Genomic DNA, 17,373 nt, shown 5'->3' with positions numbered 1-17,373 from the left:
ATCAAAAATACAAAAAAATTACAATGCTTCTTAATCTTGTTTATCAGTTGGACTTGCAATGTGACTCATTCCCATTTGCTAGAAGCTTTATATATTGATATGCAGATCCCTGCTCCTGCAAACAGAAAGGACATATTGAGACATTGAGCCTTTCTCAGCTAAGAGGATTAGGGAGTTACCTGTTCCCTGGTTCATTCCCTAAGGCAACACTTTGACCAACAAGACTCAACCCCATTTTGAATCTTAACTGACACTTTGCTGAAAATTCCTCCCTAGTATACTCGCCATGGCAATGCATGGACCAATCAGAATCCACTTGCTGGCCAATAAGCATCCTTTTACTCATACAGTATAAATTGTTTTCCCTTTGAAATTTTGCATTCTTGCTTCGGTCCTGATAAAGTGCAAGACTAAAAATATCAAAGGCACATCTTTTTCAGCAATACTCAAGATCTGTAGTACCAAGTGATTATTTCTGCTTTTATTTACTCACACCAAGCAGCACGTCAGCAAACCTAAATTGGTACTTTCTCTATTACCTTAACACTTACTTTACATACATGGATGTATTCCATCTTCAATGGTTAGGTGATTTTGAAGTGATTCATGGACAATGTGCCTGATTTTCAATCCATTAAAGTCAGCTTCATGAACATTGTATGACAAAGAGCACAGGTATAGCAGCTTCATAAACAGCGTGAGACAGCATGGGCACAGCAGCTTAGTTAACATTGGGGACAGAGGCAGCAAGCACAGCAACTTCATAAGCAACGTGAAAGCACAAGGACAGCAGTGTTGTTTCCCACCTGAGAACAGAACTGGGTGGGTAGGTTTGTGCCAAAGAAACTGAGGAAAAACAACTGTAATATCACAGAATAGTAAGAGGATTGACTGCTGAAGGGACACTCTGTTAAATAGCTTAGGACATGAGAGTTAAAAGTAATATGCATGAACTAAAATAACTAAAAGATAATATAATTTAAACAAGTACTTAACAAACATGTCCACATAATTAGAAGTATAGCTGTAAGTTTGATTTAATAAACACAGTGAATTCTATTATATATAGAAATTGCTTTAAATTAATTGAGAAAGTAAATTAACTAAATTATACATAACAATGGCAGAACAAGTGTTATGTTGGAGCTTTTGGATTCCATGGCAATCTAGAACAAATAAATCTGCAGAAGGCTAAGGCAGCCAAAATAAATTCAGATTAGGATTATTGATTGAAGGCCACCAAACAGCAGACAGTATGCAACTTAGGCAAGGGGGAGAAATATCTGAACACTTTATTTCAGAAGATGGTCACGTCTTTTAGAATAGGGTCATCTGTTCTTGTTGGAAATGAGTGACAGGAGGATATGACCATGAGTGAGGTAGGTCAAGGGACCAAGCCGGCAGTAGTGGAAGAGCCTTAGATTTTGAAATTGTCAAACAGGTTTGAGGTGCTCTCAACTTTTGTGGACAGAAGTGCGGTCTACAGAGTGGCTGAGCATACTGGCCAAGGCACCATGGCACTTGAAGCTACTCAAGCTGCAGGAGCAAAAATAAATATAGTGGTAGTAGGAAATATTGTAGTAAAAGGGATCGCTACTTTGCAAATGAAGAGGATCAGTCCAAAAGTTTATGTTGCCTGCTAGATATCAGGATTCATGACATTAGCTACAGACTGAAGAGAAACTTGAAGTGAGAGAGACAGGATCAGGTGTCAAGGTCCAAATAGATACTCATGACATAGGTAGGACATAGGAAGCCATTAACAATTTGACATTGGGCAAATCAGATTGCAGAGGTGAATGCAATTAATGACTGGTGCAGCAGAAGTGGGGTCAGGTTTGTGGGACACTAATACTAGTACTGGGAAAATATGCCTGTATTGTTTTAGACAGTCTACAACAAAACCATGCTGGGACTGATGTTCTTGGCAGCCACATAATTAGAGAATTGGCACAAGGGATCACATTCATGAAGATGTGGTCAATCAAAGAGTAGACATAAGATTACAGATTACATTACAGTGTGGAAACAGGCCCTTTGGCCCAACAAGTCCACACCGACCCGCCGAAGCGAACCCACCCATACCCCTACATTTATCCCTTACCTAACACTACGGGCAATTTAGTATGGCCAATTCACCTGACCCTGCACATCTTTGGACTGTGGGAGGAAACCGGAGCACCCGGAGGAAACCCACGCAGACACGGGGAGAATGTGCAAACTCCACACAGTCAGTCGCCTGAGGCGGGAATTGAACCCGGGTCTCTGGCGCTGTGAGGCAACAGTGCTAACCACTGTGCCACCGTGCCGCCCACTCATAAGGCAAAGGCAAAGGTAATAATGTGGGAAATGATAAACAAATTAGAATTGGAAGAGTCATGATAACAGTAAATCAATAAGACTAGAGATTACAAAAATATTAAAAGGATAAAACTTAAGGTTCTGTGTCTGAATGCATGTAGCATTCAAACTGAGACAGATGAAATGAATGAAAATTGAGTTCTTAAACAAGTACAGTAGACATTACATAGGACTGACAACAGGATGACATTGATTAGGGCCTGAGTATAGAAGGGAATGTGAAACCTAGGAAGGACTGAAAGCTAAGAAATGGTGGAGGAGTGGGTTCTACTCATTAAAAGTGAAATTAGCACAAGAGGGAAGGATGACCTAAGTTCAGGAAAACAGAACATAGAAATGGTTTAGGTAGAGATGAGGAGTGTTAAAAGTCACTTGTGGGAGTGGTGAACAAAAGACATAATAGTAAGCACAAGGTGGGACAGGGCATCAAAGAACCATTAATGGGAGTTTGTCACAAAGGTCCAGCCAAGTATCACAAGAGATTTTTAACATCTGTATAGACTAGAAAAGTCAGATAGTCAAAGGTATCTGAAATGGGAAATTCATAGAATGTATTTGAAACAGTTTATTAGTACAGTATGTTCTGGTACCAATTGGAGAGCAGGCTATGATAGACCAGGTAGTGACACATCAGATAGGATTAATTAATGACCTGTCAAAAAAAGTGCCTCTATATTTATTTTTGCTCCTGCAGCTTGAGTAGCTTCAAGTGCCATGATGCCTTGGCCAGTATGCTCAGCCACTCTGTAGACCGCACTTCTGTCCACAAAAGTGATAATATGATTTGTTTTAAATTTCAGTTTGAAAGGAAGAGACGATCTAAAACTAGTATTTTAAACTTAAATTATGACAATTATGAAGTCATGAAAGCAGAACTAACAAAAATGAACTGTCAATTTTGTTTGACAGATAGGCCAATGGAAACACAATGGCAAGTATTTAAAGGGATATTTCAGAATGCATAGAATGGATCCATTCCATTGTGAAGGAAAAAATGATCCAAAGAGAGGATCCACTATCTACGGTTAACTAAAACAGTTAAAGTTAGTATTAAATTTAAAGAAAAAAACATGTAATCACATAAAAATGGGCATCAGGTGAGAAGATTGTAAAGAATATATAAATTGCAAAGATTGACGAAAAGATTAAAAAGGAGAAAGTTTGAATAGGAAGGAAGCTTCTTAAGAATATAAAGACAAACAATAAGAGTATCTATTGGTATTTTTAATAAGTTTCAAAATGAGCACTGGTCCTTTAGAAAATGAATCTCGGGAATTAGTAATGGAAAGTAAGGAGATGGCAGATGAATTGAACCAATATTTTATGTTAAGTAAAAACCAGAAAAAAACTGTGGATGCTGCAAGTCAGAAACAAAGGGACCAAACCGGTGATTTTTAAATATCTTAAATTCTTATCTCCCTTCCAATTCCTGATTGACAGGTATTTGTGGGATGTTACTTGTATCCTCTTTTTGAAGACCAACATAAAATGTTGAAATGACAACAGAAACTGTTGGAAAAGATCAGCAGGTCTGGTATCATCTGCAGAAAGAAATCAGAGTTAACATTTCGTGTTAACTCTGACTTCTCTCCACAGATGCTGCCAGACCAGTTGTGCTTTTCCAGCAATTTTTGTTTTTGTTTCAACATTTTATGTTGGTCTTCAAAAAGAGGATACAAGTAATATCCCACATATACCTGTCAATCAGGAATTGAAAGGGAAATAAGAACTTAAGATAATTAAAAATCACCAAGGAAGCAGTTACTGAGCAAAGTGGTGGAACTGCAGGTTTATAAGTCCTATGTCCTGATGGTTTCCATCTTAGAATCTTAAAATAAGCTCCTAGTGAATTGTTGATGCATTAGTCTTAATTTTTCAAAGTTCACTAGATTCAGGGAATGTATCACTAATTTAGCTCCTTTATTCGAAAAGGGAACAAGACAAAAAGCAGGAAGTATTGGGCAGTTGGTTTAACGACAATTATCAGGAAAATGCTAGAAACCCTTATCAAAGATGCCTTGAGAAGGCACTTAGGTAATTCAAGCTAATTAGGTAGCCAGCATGGTTGTGTGAGAGGCAGATTATGCTTAACCAACTAACTGGAGCTCTTACAAGAAGTAACGTGTACTGTGGGTAAAAGGGAACCAGTGGACATACTGTCCTTCAATTTTCAGAAAGCATTTGATAAGAGCCACAGCACAGATTAGCTCACAAAATATAACCTTACAGTGTTGGGGGCAATATGGATCTGAGATTGACTGGTGAACAAAAAGCAGAGAGTAGGCATAAATAGAATCTTTCTTATTGGAAGATGTAACAAATGATCTTGGACTTGAACTGTTAACTCTGTTTAGGAAAATTCTTTGGACTTGAAACATTAACCCTGTTTCTCTCACTCCACAAATGTTACCAAACCCACTAAGTTTCCCGAGCATTTTCTGTTTTTATTTCTGATTTTCATTGTTTTCAGTATTTTGCTTGAAGTTAAAGATTCTGAGGGGACTTGGCAGGGTGGATATGGAAAGGTTGTATCTTCTGGTAGGAAAATCTAGAACTATGTCACTGTTTAGAGATAAGACAACTTTTTTTCTCTCAAGAGAGTTCAGAGTCTTTGGAACTCTGTTTCTCAAAAGGAGGAGGAGGGAAGATCTTTGAATATTTTAAAGGGAGAGGTAGATAGATTTTTGATAAGCAAAGGGGTGAAAGGTTATTGGGTAGACAGGAATTTGGATGAGGTTAAATCAGATAACCTTGATATTACTGAATAATGAAGAGGTACAAAGGGCCAAATGACCTACTCCAGCTCCTAAGCTGTGCCTTTGTGTGAAAATCAGACCAGTATTATAAAAGGCAGGCAAACAGCTCTACCAGAATATTACCCAGGCATTGTCAATGAAAATCTACCACATAGTTTCGATATAAAACCATACGCAGCGCACAACAGTGAGGCCAGAATCTTACTATTAAGCAGTGAGAGGCCTATCTTCATGCACTGTCATCTAATTATTAACTATTGTCTCTCATTCATATATAATTTGCTATACTCCCACATGGCATAGAGATTTGATATTAGTTTAGATTAGATTCCCTACAGTGTGAAACTGGCCCTTCGGCCCAACAAGTCCACACCGACCCTCCGAAGAGTAATCCATCCAGACCCATTTCCCTCTGACTAATGCACCTAACACTATTGGCAATTTAGCATGGCAAATTTACCTGACATACACATCTTTGGACTGTGGGAGGAAACTGGAGCACCTGGAGGAAACCCACGCAGACAGTCGCCCGAGGCTGGAATCGAACCTTGGACCCTGGTGCTGTGAGCCACCATGCCGCCCAAAAATGACAACAGTTCCCAATAGGAAAGCTGAGTAGGTACCTGGCCATTCTAGTTCACTGTTTACTCCACTAAGCCTCCATCTTGGCCAGCATTCCCCAACATGTCAGGGCAAGCTCCATAGGCAGCATACTTTATCCACTGTGGTTGGCATCAGAGCTGCAGCAGCCTCACCACATCAAGGAACATCTCCAAATCATTTAGAATACAGTTCATTGAACTTTGGAGCTCATCAACACCTTAGGCAGTTCTTGTATTATATCTTGCATTAGATATGCAACATACCTTTAAAGCACATGCTTGTAACGATACCACTGTATCATGATATGTGATGTAACGACCACAGGCTCCATATTACTGAGTTATTTTCTCTTGCAGCATGACATGCTGAGGGAAACATGCTGCAGTACATCTGAATCGTTTAGCTTGAGAGCAGACAGCAAGTGATATGAATATGATATGCATATGTGGACACCAGGTTTTTAATAAAAGTTCATTGCATTCTTTAGTACCAAACAACCAATCCTTATTTTAAGGAAGCTAACATAAGTATCATTGTGTGATGGCAGCAGATCAATAGTATTATCATATTACATCATGTTTCAGCTATGATATTGTCATGGTTCAAAGTTTGTGAGAAGATTTGTAGCTCGGATGCTCGTTGCTGTGGTTCCGTTCGCCGAGCTGGGAATTTGTGTTGCAGACGTTTCGTCCCCTGTCTAGGTGACATCCTCAGTGCTTGGGAGCCCCCTGTGAAGCGCTTTTGTGATCTTTCCTCCGGCATTGCAGGAACCGGAGTTGTTCGTATGTGGCGCTTAGGCGGTTGGCACAGGATTCCCATTTCCTGGCTTGTCTTAGCGTCTCTCACCCGTAGGTGTTCAAAGTTTGTGAGAAGATTTGTAGCTCAGGTGCTTGTTGTTGTGGTTCCGTTCGCTGAGCTGGGAATTTGTGTTGCAGATGTTTCGTCCCCTGTCTAGGTGACATCCTCAGTGCTTGGGAGCCTCCTGTGAAGCGCTTCTGTGATCTTTCCTCCGGCATTAAACTTTGAACACTACAGGCGAGAGACGCTAAGACAATCCAGGAAATGGGAATCCTGTGCCAACCGCCTAAGCGCCACATACGAACAACTCCGGTTCCTGCAATGCCGGAGGAAAGATCACAGAAGCGCTTCACAGGAGGCTCCCAAGCACTGAGGATGTCACCTAGACAGGGGACGAAACGTCTGCAATACAAATTCCCAGCTCGGCAAACAGAACCACAATATTGTCATGGTGCACTGCAGTAGTAGGCATCAGTAAATGTTTCCTAAACAATCCTCTTTGAAAATCACATAGATAATAAAGCATTTGGACAACCAATTACAATATGTTTATGTGAATATAGATCTCCAGCTTAAATAGCCAGGAGGTGGACATACTTTTTCTCTACTTAAAATTCAAGACCTGTCAAGCCAAAAGGCATCTATATCCTTTACAAAAATGAAAAAAATTGAAGTTCAGCCAGCTTTCCAACTTAAAAGTAAAATCTGCAGATAAAGGTCTCCTCACAGGCCCAAAACAAACATCAACAGTCAAAGGATATTTTCAATTTAACTATACAGTCTTCCTGTTTAAAAAAAACAAAATATTAAGAACAACAAAGTGATTTTCTATACCAGAGCAGCTTACCTGTCCAGTGGTCAGTTGTTTCTACTATTTATTTTCTTCAATTTGGCTCCAAAGCTGGTATGACATCATCAGTCTCTTATTTGGCTGAAACCTGCTATTACAGTCATTTACCTCTTAAAGACACAGGCACTCTCAGAAAACATTCTTAGAGGTCACAAGTGTATAAAATAAAGCAAAAGAAAGAAAATATAAAAGGACAGTACTCTGAACCCAATAAATGAAAGAAAATAAAACAAGCCCTGCATCCTATTTCAATAGAAGAAGAAAAGCTACAGACTGGAACAAAAATGGAAGGCAAGCAGGTACATTTAGATTTGACAGCAAATGACATCTTCACTGAACGACAGCTCTACTTCACAGATCTAGCCATAAATGATCACAACAGAAAATCTCTTAAAATTTTAATTGTGACCAGCAAGGAGGACTTTACTGAATAAAGATATCCAGCCTTTCTAAAAAAAATAAAAAAGATCGTAAAGAACCTTCTCAAGGTATGAAACAAATTCCAGTTTAACACACTCCAACTCATAGAGTACAAACAAAACTCCCGAGATATTGATGACTTTATTGCTGATATGGCAGCAAAGGGATGGATTGTGACTTTTCTGAAAAACAGGTTCTGAAGAACAAAGTGGTAATCTCTTCCACTTCAATGAAAGCCATTGAGAAAGATCTTCTGGGCAAAGTAAGGGGCCACATCATTGATGCATTACTGGAAGACAGATGCCATTGTGAAGCCATGGTGGCAGTACAATATCAATTATATGCTTTGGGTGCAGACAACATCTTGGTTACAATCAGAAGTACACTGAACCAGCAACATCTATTATAAATGGTATTTGTCACACCCACACAGAGGTTGTTCAACATTTTGTCACATCTGCCACAATGTAGAGCCAAAGGACATGAGACGTATCTATGCAGAAAATCTGGCAGATCTTAGATCAAGGCGAAGTGATCAATAAGGTGGTACAAAATCACAACACTGGTAGAAAAGAAATTCATCCAAATGAGGGGAAAGATTCAAAAGGGGCAGCTTCTTCACGCAGAGGGTGGTGCATGTGTGGAATGAGCTCACAGGGAAAGTGGTGGAGGCTGGTACAATTACAAGATTTAAAAGGCATCTGCTTGGGTACATGAATAGGAAAGGTTTGAAGGGACATGGGCCAAGTGCTGGCAAATAGGACTAGATTAATGTTGGATATTTGGTTGGCATAGGCAAGTTGGACTGAAGGGTCTGTTTCCATGCATTATATCTCTATGACTCAATGACTCTACACAAATACATCAATAAAGTGAACAGCTAACAAATCAAGAAGGAATCTTTGGAAGATGATTGATCTTTTCATATTGTTAATATCATACACAACATCAACAACACTGACAAGCAGAAGTTTTTGTGACTATCAACACTGTATGTCCCCTAAAGGCAGATCAGTATATCCTCAACGACAAAATTGAAAGAGCTGCCATCATATGACCACCATGCATCCTAAAAGATATATCTCCTAACACATAGAATTTCCTGATACAACGTTCAAAAGGCTGCCTTGCAGCGTCCAACAGATCATCAATTTTGTGCAGTGGCACAATCACACTGCATTAGTTCATTAGGGCAATCCCGTGTATGGAGAAATATTCTTGAGCATTGTTATGGACTTGGCCTGACCACTCAAAACATTCTTGAGCAGGCAGCCCCAGACCATAACTTTCTTCCAAGTGGACAGTGAAACTTACCAGAATAAGTTAGGTTGACTAATAGATTTTTACAGACAAAACTTTATTCACAAAATTACACAATGAAACACAAAGAACAAAATAAAGAACCCTTACAGAACTCAGTCTACCCAAACTAGACTTATGCTGTTCCAAATATACACAACAGTCCCAATTAGCAAACTCCCTTTAAAACCCAGTATAAATGGAAGACATGCTTACAGGTTGACGTTGGAGGGCAGAAAGAGAGAGAGAGACAGGTGTTCCACACAGCTCACTTGTTGAACTCCTTAACAGTTCAGATTGAACTAAACTGCTTAGCTCAGCTAGAGAGCTGACCACTCCCTTTTCTTTGTACAGATCACTTCTAAAATATGACCACTTTGGCCTGAAGTCTCATTTGTTTACATATAAACAAAAGGCCTCTCAAAATCCTTTTCATCTCTGTACCAAACCAGACTGATTGGAGCCTGGCCTGGTTTATTCCCCCTCTGAAAAAAAATCAAGGACATCACATCCTTAAGCCAAGGAACAGCTTTTAGAAAAAAAAGGGACTAGCTTTGTGGCAGCATAGTTGAGTAATTTGGACTTATGCTCATTGGATTTTAAAAAAATGAAGAGGAGACCTTATTGAAAAATGTAAGACTCCAAGGGAGCTTGACAGAATAGATGCAGAAAAGCTGTTTTCTCTTGTGGTAGAATCTAGGACAAAAGGGCTTAATCTCAGAATAACAGGTCACTCATTTAACACAGAACTGAGGAGGATTTTTTTTCTCTCAGAAGGTAGTGAACTTGTAGAGTTTTTTACAACAGTCTATTGTCAAGGTTGGGTCATTAAATGTATTCGAGACTGACAGACTAATTTCTTATCAGCGCCAGTGTACAAGCTCAGGTTGGAATTCTGAAATCATCTACCCAGTTCATACCGATTCAGCACTGGCAGAGCTATTAGTATGCAGCGATCTCAGCATTGTAATCATTCATGAGATTGAAACTACCCAGGGTGGTACAGAATGAAACGGCTACAGGAACTCTTCAAGTACATTGAGAATTGAAAAGATACACCATACTAAGTAGGTAGGAAACCACCACAACTCCACACTGGGTAGAGATAGAGAGTTAGAAATCCAGTCGCAAATATCCAGATACTAGCAAAGTTTTCTATGATATGCCATCAGCCAAGGTTGTGTGAAGTCATTGCAGATTATGAGGCTACATTAAGAAAGTACAGAAGACAGCTCAGACCAATTTAGTTTGTGCCAAAATTGGGAAAGCTGTCTCACAGACAAACCTAGCAACAACCTGACATATTCACAAAATCATACCTTACATACACTTTCCTAGATGCCACCATTACCATCCCTGGTTATGTCTCCTCCCACTGGTAGGACAGACCTTAGGAGGTGGCAGCACATTAGTATTCAGTCAGGAGGGAATTGCCTAAGAGTCCTAAATGTTGATTCTGGACCCCATTATGTCTCATGGCTTCAGATTAAACTGGGGCAAGGAAACTTCCTGCTCATTCCCATGTACCATCCTCCTTTGTCTGATGAATCAGTACTCCTTCAGGTTGAACAATATTTGGAGGAAGCATTGAAGGTGGCAAGCACGCAAAAAGTACTCAGTGGGGGATTCCAATGTCCACCATGGCAGCAGCATTACTGATCAAGGTGGTTAGGTCCTAAAAGACATAGATGCCAGACTGGGTGTGCAGCAGGTGGCGAGAGATCCAACAAGAGGAAAGAACATATTTGACCTCATCCTTACCAATTCGTCAGCTGCAGTTGCATCTGTCTATGATAAAATCGGTAAGAGAGACAATTGCATAGTTCTTGTGGAGATAAAACTCTGCTTTCACATTGGGAATAACCTCCATTGTGTTGTGTGACACTATCAACATGCTAAATGAGACAGACTTCAAATGGATCTAGCAACTCGAGACTGGGCATCCATGACATGCTGTGGGGTTACCATTGACCAGAAACTCACTGGACTCACCGCCTGAACAGATGGCTACAAGAACAGGCCAGAAGCAAGGAACACTGCAGTGCGTAACTCACTTCACAACCTGATCTACATAACCTGTCCATCATCTCCAAGGCACAAGTCAGAAATGTGATGGAATACTCCCCAATAGCCTGGATAAGTGCAGCACCAACAACACTGAAGAAAGTTGACACCACCCATGACAAAGCAGCCTGCTTGATTGGCACCACATCCACAGGCATCACTCCCTCCACCATTGATGCTCAGTAGCAGCAGTGTATACTATCTACACTGAAGAAATTCACAAAAGATCCTGAGACAGCACCTTCCACAACCTCTTCCATCTAGAAGGACAGGGCTGCAGATACATGGGAATACCACCACCTGCAAAGTCCCCTCCAAGCAACTCACCACCCTAACTTGGAAATATTTCACCATTCCTTCCCTGTCACTGAGTACAAATTGTGGAATTCTCTCCCTAAAGGCATTGTGGATCATAAAGTCATACAGCTGTACACATCAAAACAGGCCCTTTTGTCTACCTTGTCCTTGCCGACAAATATCCTAAATAAATCAAGTCCCATTTGCCAGCATTTGGCTCAAATCCCTCTAAAATCTTCCTATTCATATACCCATCTAGACGCCTTTTAAATATTGTCATTGCACCAGTCTCCATCACTTTCACTGGCAGTACATTTCAGACATACACCACCCTCTGCGTGAAAATGTCACCCCTGAGGTCCCTTTTAAATCTTTTCTCTCTTACATTAAACCTATGTCCTCTAGTTTTGGATTCTGCTACCCTGGAGAAAAGACCTTGACTATTCACTCTAGCTATGTCCCTCATGATCTTATAAACTTCTATAAGGTCACCCCTCAGCCTCTGACACTCCAGGGAAAATAGCCCCAGCCTATTCAGCCTCTCCCTATAGCTCAACCCTCCAAACCTAGCAATATTATTGTAAATGTTTTCTGAACCCTTTGAGGTTTCACAACATCTTTCCTACAGCAGGGAGACCAGAATTAAATACACTATTCCAAAAGTGGCCTAACCAATGTCCTGTACAGCTGCAACATGACCTCCCAACTCCTATACTCAACGCACTGACCAACAAAGGCAAGCATACCAAACACCTTCTTCGCTATTGTGTCTACTTGAGACTCTACTTTCAAGGAACTATGAACCTGCACTCCAAGGTCTCTTTGTTCAGCAATACTTCCCAGGATCTTACCATTAAGCATATAAGTACTGTCCTGATTTGCCTTTCCAAAATGCAGCATCTCACATTTATCTAAAACTCCATCTGCCACTCCTCTACCCTCCTGCTCATCTGATCAAGTCTCAGGGAACCTTCTTGGCTGTCCACGACACTACCAATTTTGGCATCATCTGCAAACTTACCTCCTATGTTCATATCCAAATCATTTATATAAATGTCAAAAAGCAGTGGACCAAGCATCGATCCTTGTGGAACACTGCTAGTCACAGACCTCCAGGCTGAAAAGCAATCGTCCACCACCACCCTTTTCTCCTTCCTTTAAGCCAGTTCCATATCCAAATGGCTAGTTCTCCCTAAATTCCATGTGATCTAACCTTGTTAATCAGTCTACCAAGCGGAACCTTGTCAAATGTCTTATTTAAGTCAATTGATCACGTCCACAGGCAAGAACTTTCAAAAGTCAATTGGGGGCAGATATTCACAGGTAAAGGGATAGTTGGAAAGTGGGAAGCCTTCAAAGATGAGTAATGGGAGTCCAGAGACAGTATGCCCCTGTTAGTGTGAAGGGCAAGGCTCGCAGGTCTAAGGAATGCTGGGAGACTAGAGAAATTGAGGTTTAGGATTAGTGGTGCTGGAAGGCAGCATCCTACCTGAACTGCTGTGCTCTGCCAGCACCACTAATCCAAAATCTGGTTTCCAGCATCTGCAGTCATTGTTTTTACCAAATTGAGGTTTAGGTCAAGAGGAAGAAGGAAGCGTATGTCTGGTAGACAAGGATCGAGTGAATCCCTAGAAGAGTATAAAGGCAGTAGAAGTAGACTTGAGAGAGAAATCAGGAGTGCAAAAAGGGGACATGGGATAGTTTTGGTAAAAAGGGTTAAGGAGAATCCAAAGGGATTCCACAAATAGGTTAAGGACAAACAAGTAACTAGGGAGAGGATCGAGCCCCCTTAAAGATCAGCAAGTGTGGAACTGATGGAAGTGGGGGAGACACTAAATGAGGACTTTGCATCAGTATTTACTGTGGAGAAGGATATGGAAGCTAGAAAACTTGGGGAAATAAATAGCGACATCTTAAATAATGTCCATATTACAGTGGATGAGGTGCTGGATGTCTTAAAATGCATAAAGGTGGATAAATCCCCGAGACCTGATCAGGTGTACCCCAGAACTTCGTGGGAAGCTATGGAGGTGTTGCTAGACCATTGCTGAGATATTTATATCATCAGGTGAGATGCTGGAAGACTGGAGGTTAGCTATTATGGTACCATTATTTAAGAAAGGTGGTAAGGAAAAGCCAGGAGACTATAAATTGGTGAACCTGAGATCAGTGGTGGGCAGGTTGTTGGAGGGAATCCTGAAGGACAAGATTTACATGTATTTGGAAAGGCAAGGACTGATTAGGGACATCAACATGGCTTTGTGCATAGGAAATCATGTCTCACTAACTTAATTGAGTTTTTTTAAGAAATGACGAAGAGGATTGATAAAGAATCAACCTACAGCATATGGACTGCAGTGGTTTAAGAAGGCTGCTTACCATGATCTTTTCAAGGGCAACTAGGGATGGTAAATAAATGCTGGCCAGCCAGCGATGCCCCACATCCCACGAGTAAATAAAAATGTACGACAAGCTAATCATGCACACAGAAAGACGAGAAGTAAACTTAAATATCAGTGATTATGTGATGATGCCGAGAGATGGTAATCAATAGCAAGACAATCAAGTTGACAGTCAAGAGCAATCAAGAATAACACACACCTTCTAAATGGTACAGGATCACCAGCATTGGTATGTTGTCAAACCTCCAAAATGTTATAAGTGAAATTTGATTGATTAAATCTTATTTACTATGTTTTTACATAATTGCATAATTGCTGAGTTGAAAAAACATACCTATGTACAATGATGTATACTTGTCAGGTATTCTTTTCTTTGGAAAAAGGGGGATGTTTTATGTCTTGCAGCAGATATGCAATAATTCTTTAAGGGACATGCTTATGATGTCATCATCATTTCATGGTATGTGATCTAATGGCATAAGGTTTGCAATCTCCATCTCACTGAGCTGTTTTCTCTTAGAGAATGACACATGGAAGAAAGCATGCTGCTTGACGTCTGAATCGCTTAGCTTAAGCTCAAGCACTCAAGGACCTGTGATTGTAATGTACATACATAGATATCAGCTACTTAAAAAAAAGTTTGTTATATTCTTTGGTGCTCCACGACTACATCTCATCCTTTTTTTGTGGGAGCTAATGTAAGTATCACAGCATGATTGTGGCAAATCATCAGTGTATCACAGCATGTCATGTCTCAGCTTAGGGCAGCACGGTAGCTCAGTGGTTAGTACTACTGCATCACAGCACCGGGTTTGTATCTGTCAGTATGGAGTTTGCACATTCTCTGTGTCTGCATAGATTTCCACGCGTGCCTCAGCTACCCCCCAAAGCCCAAAAATGTGCAGGTTAGGTGAACTAACCATGCTGAATTGCCTATAGTGTTCAGGGTATTAGTTAGGGAAAATGTAAGAGTAATATGGCAGGGAATGGGTTTGGGTGGGATACTCTTCAAAAGCCAACTTGTTGGGCCAAATGGCCTGTTTCCACACTGGAGGGATTCTATTTGTATCATATTTCATTGCATTGCTGCTGCCAGGTACTTTCATAGTGCTCACTCACTTTGCACCTACTTGGATACTCACAGCATCTTTCCTTTATTTTGCCTTTCAATCAGAACTTACAAACTCACAGCACTTCAATATTACATTGCCTCATAGTGCAGAGACAAATGGCCAAATCTCAAAAGTCAGGGGAAGTAATTCTCAGTGAAGACAAGGGCGATTGTCATTAGTCAGGGAATGGATACAGGGCATCATCCAATATCAGTCCATGGGCTTGGTCATAGTCAGTGGGGTCAGACTGCAGACACAAAGCTAACCATGCTTTCCAGTAATTATCAGTCAAGGGGATGGACACATTGCTATACAGAACCATGCCTTGTCAGTGACACACCTGCATCATGAGGTGTGTCAGATTGCACAGTGCATGCACTTCAATCAAATTGCCACATCACGAAAGTTTAGGGGAAGTAATCCTTAGTTAAGACAAGGACGACTATCACCAGTCAGGAGATACCGGCACAGTAAGCCAAATACATCATCCAATATCAGACCAGTGGAGTGCTTGGATTGCTCAGAGTCTTTGAATTGATATCATTACAGTGTGCAGAGTGGCAATGATTATTCCTGAAGATTCAGTGCAACCAGTCTGGGGATTAGCGAAAACTCAGTTGGGGAACTATACAGGGGAGCTGTTCAGTTAGGAGTCTGTTCATTCATCAGTCGGAGCTGTCTTTCAAAGGCAGTCAAAGAGGTGGCCCAAAGTCAGTCTAGGCGGATATATTCACTGAAAAGTCAAGGGAGTTATCAGGGGCCAGAACTGTATTGGGAATGCTGTGGAAGTCAATTATGGGGATTGGAGGTAGCATACTGGGATGCAGACAGAAGAACAATTGTAATGAATGGCAACTTAACATAAGGGTGGGAGATGACAACAGTATGAGAGGGTGAGGGTTACTGTGGGAGGGGTGATTATCAATGATCTCCATCATCCTGGCTTCAATAAGAAGACTTATTGCCATAACTATATTTGGCATTTCTAAGCTGTATATTAGGCCCTCAGGAGTAAAGCTGGGAAGTGAGCAGTTAAACAAAACATTTGGGAGGGAAAGTGGGGATCAGTACTGATGTTGACAGGCTAGGCAGGCTGTAAGGAACATGAAGGTTTGGGAAGGGTTGATCAGTAGTTTGACAGGCTGAACCTACAACTCACTCTGTGAAACGTGACCTGTGTTGTCTTCCACTCTCATTCAAATCGTACATGTGCTATCGAGATAGAAAATAGCTGGCACCACATCCAGAATGGGAAGAATAAGTGAAGGTGCGAGCTTTACATGAGAGTGATGTGAAGTCCTTCATGAGCAATAACATGAAATTGACATATACACAGTACAGGTTACAGACATCTGTTCTCACATAATTCTCTATTTGTACTTCATGCATTGACAAACTCTTGGCTAAACTTCATAACAACAAACAATTTTTACCATAGTATTCAACAGCACAAATTAATCCTAGTAATGGCTGTGAAACAGAAGTGATGTCTAGCATACTGTAAAAATTCACCTTAGTTCCAAAAGTCACAATCAGTTTCCAAGATTTCAGAGCCTGCACATGGTCCAAGAGTTGTTCACTTCACACCTTGGACTATAAAATGCCATTACCTTTACTGCCATTCTTGGGTAATGTAAGGGTTAAGGGTTGAGAAGAAGTTCTAATTATTGCTACCATATATACCTTCCCCTACTGTATTGTGCAAATGGCTCGAGCAGCATTAATCCATTCAGATCAGTGATATATAGGTACATCATGTAGAGGTACTTGATTGGCCTCCTTGTTAGAAGTTTTATGTCTCAGTGTTTTCAGGACACTGTTTCCCATGTCAGTTGTGTGTGCTGCAATTGCTAAATTATCACATTACTGAGGAGCTGCTTTGTTTCTGATATTATCCACAATGGTTATTTGGGCAGCATGTTGACTCAATGGTTAGCACTGCTGTCTCACAGCGCCAGGGACCTGGGTTGCAGTCCACCCTTGGGTGACTGTGTGGAGTTTGCACATTCTCCCCATTTCTGCATGGGCTTCCTCCAGGTGCTCTGGTTTCCTCCCACAGTCAAGATGTGCAGGTTAGATGGATTGGCTAAATTGCCCAGTGTCCAGGGCTGTGCAGGATAGGTGGATCAGCCATGGGAAATATAGGGCTACAGGGACTGGATGGAGGGGTTGTGGGTCTGGTTGGGATGCTCTTTGGAGGGTCAGTGTGGACTTGATAAGCCGAATGGTCTGCTTTCACACTGTAGGGATTCTATGAAACTGTCCCCAGTGGATTCAGGAACAGAAGCTGTTGATGGTGCACTAAGAAACTTTAGAAATGGTTGAAGAACACATCTGTCTGTAAGCCTAGGGCAATCATGAACCTCCAGTGGATGTGGTGCAGTATCCAAATGCAAAGTTTCCAGATATTC

This window comes from Chiloscyllium plagiosum, chromosome 27 (assembly GCF_004010195.1).
Source record: "Chiloscyllium plagiosum isolate BGI_BamShark_2017 chromosome 27, ASM401019v2, whole genome shotgun sequence".
In the NCBI taxonomy this organism is placed as follows: domain Eukaryota; kingdom Metazoa; phylum Chordata; class Chondrichthyes; order Orectolobiformes; family Hemiscylliidae; genus Chiloscyllium; species Chiloscyllium plagiosum.
This window is presented reverse-complemented; position numbering follows the sequence as displayed.